Source organism: Dipodomys merriami, unplaced genomic scaffold, assembly GCF_024711535.1.
Source record: "Dipodomys merriami isolate MVZ:Mamm:240054 unplaced genomic scaffold, mDipMer1.0.p SCAF_78, whole genome shotgun sequence".
Lineage (NCBI taxonomy): Eukaryota > Metazoa > Chordata > Mammalia > Rodentia > Heteromyidae > Dipodomys > Dipodomys merriami.
Genome location: NW_027206379.1, coordinates 4563496 through 4568212, shown reverse-complemented (window position 1 = coordinate 4568212; position 4717 = coordinate 4563496).

The following is a 4717-nucleotide window of genomic DNA, read 5'->3' as shown; positions in this document are numbered from 1 at the left end:
TCCTGTGGCAGGCAGACTCCTGGTGCTGGAGCGCGAGGCCTGGTTGGACTGAACCCTCCACTCTGACCCACTAAGACTACCAGGTCGCCAGAAAGGCCATCAGCAGCCCAGTGGCTTCCAGCTGCCTCCAGGGTGCACCTTGAGTTTGAGACCCTTAGGCCGTGCTGTGGGGACTGGCATAGGAGGTGACCCCGGGAGGTGACCCCAGCAGAGAACCAGGTCAAGGTGTCACAAATCCTCCACTCTGATCCCTTTGGGATAGGCCCCAAACAGGCCCAGCACCTCCACACTGAGGAAGAGCCCAAGAGGGAGCAGGCTGGCCCCCTGTGCGGAAGGCTGGCGATGTCTGCACCCTGCCCAGGAGGACACAGCAGGACCCAAGCATGAACGAGGACGGGAGACTCTGGGGAGCAAGCATAGGGGACCACAGCTTCCACCCGCCCACGACAGAAAGCCCCAGGGCTGCCACATCTTCCAGAGCTGGGGCATCAGGCAACCCGCTAGCCTGCAGTCACAGACAGACTAGGAGCCATGGAGCCCAAGCTCCACCCCCAGAGAGCCTGTGTCCAGGAGGGGCACACTAGCAGTGTCTCAGTTATGGTGTAAACACATCTGTGATGGCTGAGTGGAGGCCAGTGAGAGAATACAGCCATAACCCAGCCTGGGCCAAGAGCATGGGAAGCTCTCCACTTACCAGCCTAAGTAGAGCTCATTGGATGCGCCTGCCCACTAGCAGGTCTCCACGGAGCTCATTGGATGATCACGCCCACTTGCAGGTCTCCACGGAGCTCATTGGATGATCACGCCCACTTGCAGGTCTCCACGGAGCTCATTGGATGATCATGCCCACTTGCAGGTCTCCGGTCTCTCCATCTTTCTGTCTGTCCCCTGCTCATCCACCCTTCTGCCATGATGCTTGGCCTCAACACAGGACCAGAAACAATGGATCCATTCCACCAAGGACTAAACCTCTGACTCCACAATAGTGTTCTCGGGTGTTTTGTAAAGTGATGGAAAGCTGACCAAGGTTTGTTCTGTGTTTCTCTTCCTGGGGATCAGGCGTCAGAAGTGGCAGTGGGCACAGTCATCCCGGTACATGGGAGGTTGAGGAAGAAGGATCACAGCATGAGGCCAGCCTGGGCCACACAGCACAAGCCTGTCTCAAACAACAACAAATGAGGAATTCCGTTTTTCTGAGATGACAAAGAATCCTTATGTTTACCTACACATCCAAATCTCAGAAAGCAAAACTCAACTTTCATTCACAATACAAATCAGACTTCTGGCTGAGCACTGTTGGCTCACACCGGTCATCCTAGCTACTCAAGAGGCTGAGATCTGAGGATTGTGGTTCAAAGCCAGCATGGGCAAGAAAGGCATGAGACTCTTATCTCCAACTAACCACCAGAAAACCAGAAGTGGCGCTGTGGCTTGCCTTGAGCTGAAGAGCTCAGAGATAGTACTAGGCCCAACGTTCAAGCCCCACAACTCACACACACACACACACACACACACACACACACACACACACACACACACACACACAGACTTCTTAGGAATAAAAGAGAAGTTCATCTGGGAAAAGACATCTAAGATGAAGGCTCACATACTAATAGTAGAAAGACTGTGATGCTCCCTCTCATCAGTTTTATTCCACATTTTATCAAAAGACTTAGACAATATAATTAAATGACAATAAATTTCACACAGATTTAAAAAGAAGATATCTAACTTTCTGTATTCACAATGACATGACTTTTTTTTTTTTTTTGCCAGTGCTGACACCAATGATTTGTAGAAGTAATCTTCCTCCAGAGCAACAGACTACAGAGGGCTGGAAATGTGGCTTAGTGGTAGAGAGCTAGCCTAGCATGTACAAGGCCCTGGCTTCAATTCCTTAGTATCACATACACAGAAAAGGCCAGAAGTGGCACTGTGGCTCAAATGGTACAGTGCTACCTTTGAGCAAAAGCAGCTCAGGGGCTGAGCTCAAGCCCCAGGACTGGCAAAAAAAAAAAAAAAAAAAAAAAAAGACTACAGAAAACTCCTAGAATCAAAAAGGATTTACTAAAAGCTCAGTACTGAGTGACTATACAAAAGTAAGTTCTATTCTTGTGTAACATCAGCAAAATATTAAAATTCTATATTTTCAAAAGTATTTCCAAGTTACAGTAGCACCCAAAAATTAGGTTTGGGGCATGGTTCAAGTGGTAAAGTGTCTGCCTATCAAGCATGAGGGTCTCACATTTAAAGCCCAGGTGTAAATATAACAGAAAGATGTGGATTTTGCATCTATAAACTACCAAAAGAATGATGAAATAAAGAAGGCAAGTGGAGAGATACGTTGGTGAACTGGAGGATTCAACATTAAGAAGCCAGTGCTCAGGCTGGGAAGGTTGGCTCAGTGGTAGAGCACTTGCCTTGCATGCATGAGGCCCTGGGTTCGATTCCTCAGCACCACATAAGCAGAAATAGCTGGAAGTGGCGCTGTGGCTCAAAGTGGTAGAGCGCTAGCCTTGAGCTGAAGAGCTGAGGGACAGCGCCCAGGCCTAGAGTTCAGGCCCCACGACCGGCAAAAAGAAAAAGAAAAAAGAAGCCAGTGCTCCCCGATGAGACCTAAATATTCTCAAATCCTAATAATTTCTCCAGGGCAAACTCATGTAGACACTCATGGATGAAGCTTTGAGCTTCAGCTAGGCACCAGTGGCTCACACCTGTCATCCTAGCTACTCAGGAGGCTGAGATCTGAGGATCATGGTTCAAAGCCAGCCAGGGCAAGAAAATCCATGAGACTCTTATCTCCAATTAACCACCAGAAAACCAGAAGTGGCACTGTGACTCAAGTGGTAGAGCACCAGCCTTGAGCTGAAGAGCTCAGGGACAGCATCCAGACCCAGAGTTCAAGCCCCACGACCGACAAAATAAAGAAAAAAACAAAGCTTTGAGCTTCATGCAGAGACACAAAGAAGCTAGAATAATAACTTTGAAAAGGAAAGACAAAATTGGAATACTTATACTTCCTGATTTTACTGTTAGTCCAGGTTTATTATTGACTACCAGATTTTATGAGAAAATTACAATAGTGGTGGGAGTGGACAGACAGATGGACAGACCAGTGGGACAGAACTATTTCTATTTCAGAAATAGACCACTACCATACGACCAGTTGGCTTTTGGCAGCTAGGATGGTGAACCTTGGTGGAGAAAGGACCATCTTTTCAGCAAATGGTAGCAGACTGGGGTGAAGATCCTGCTACAAAAAGGTGAGCCTTGCCACCCATACCTGACACCGTGTATAAAAATTAACCCCAAGTGAATCATAGACCTATATATGTAAAACATACACTGTAAAACCTTTAGAAAAAAACAGAGGACAACTTTGTGGCCTTGGGACGGCTGGGTTTCCAGTCCTAGCACTAGTGTCGTTTGGGGCCCTCTACACTTGGCTGCAGGCCATGCTGTGTCCCATGTTTAGCAGTGAATTGTCCCAGATGTGGGAACAACCAAGTTAGACAGAGAGCTCTCTTCTAAGATAACAACCCACCACCCCCAAACAGAAAATAATAGACACATCAGGCTAGGTCAAACTTAAGACTAATAAAAAAGAAAAGAAAAGAAAAAAAAAAACATTTGGTTCCAGTATTGGGGCTTGAACTCAGGCCTGAGCCTGAGCTTTTCCACTCAAGGCGGGTGGTGCCCTACCACTTGAGCCACAGTTCTACTTCCAGCTTTTTGCTGGATACTTGGAGATAAGTCTAATCATAGAGGCCTGGAAAGTGGCTTAGTGGTAAAGTGCTTGCCTAGTATGCATGAAGCCCTGGGTTCTATTCCTCAGTACCACATAAACAGAAAAGGCAGGAAGTGGTGCTGTGGCTCAAGTGATAGAGCGCTAGCCTTGAGCAAAAAGAAGCTCAGGGACAGTATCCAGGCTCTGAGTTCAAGCCCTAGGACTGGGGAAAAAAAGAAAGAAAGAAAGAAAAAGAAAAAAAGAAGAAGGAAAAAAGAAAAGCAAGAGTATCCTTACAGGCTTTCCTGCCTGGGCTGGCTTTGAACCATGACCCTCAGCTCTCAGCCTCCTGAGTAGCTGGGATTCTAGGTGTGAGCCACCAGCGGCCCAGCAAAACTTTACTTAACTATGAATGGCAATGTTAAAACAAAACACAGGCCAGAAGGTGATATCTCCACATCACTACATCAGGCAGAATTGACAAAGAGGGCCGGATAGCAACGCTCAGGCTTGACACCCTGAAGCGTCAGCGTACCCAGAGCAAGCCTCCCGAGATTCATCTGCTGCTGCAAAGGCTGAAGTTAGTGCAACACAAGTTATCTACAACTGCTCACTCTCGCCCCCCAGTGCTGGTGAGGAGACGTGGGGCCTGGGGCACAGGTGCAGCCCCTGTGTGGGGTGGAGGGTGGGAGGACTCTGGACAGAGTCATGTGTCTGAAAGGGGTAAAGCAAACAAAAGCGCTGCGCACGGTAGCTCATGCCTGTCATCCTAGCTACTCAGAGAGCGGAGATCCGAGGGATCACGACTCAAAGCCAGCCCAGGCAGGAAAGTCCATGAGATTCTCATCTCCAATGAACCACCTAAAAACTGGAAGTGAAGCTGTGGCTCAAAGTGGTAGAGCTCTAGCCATGAGCAAAAAAGATCTCAGGGACAGCCCCCTGGCCCTGAGATTCAAGCCCTACAGCTGACCCAATGAATAAAAACATACA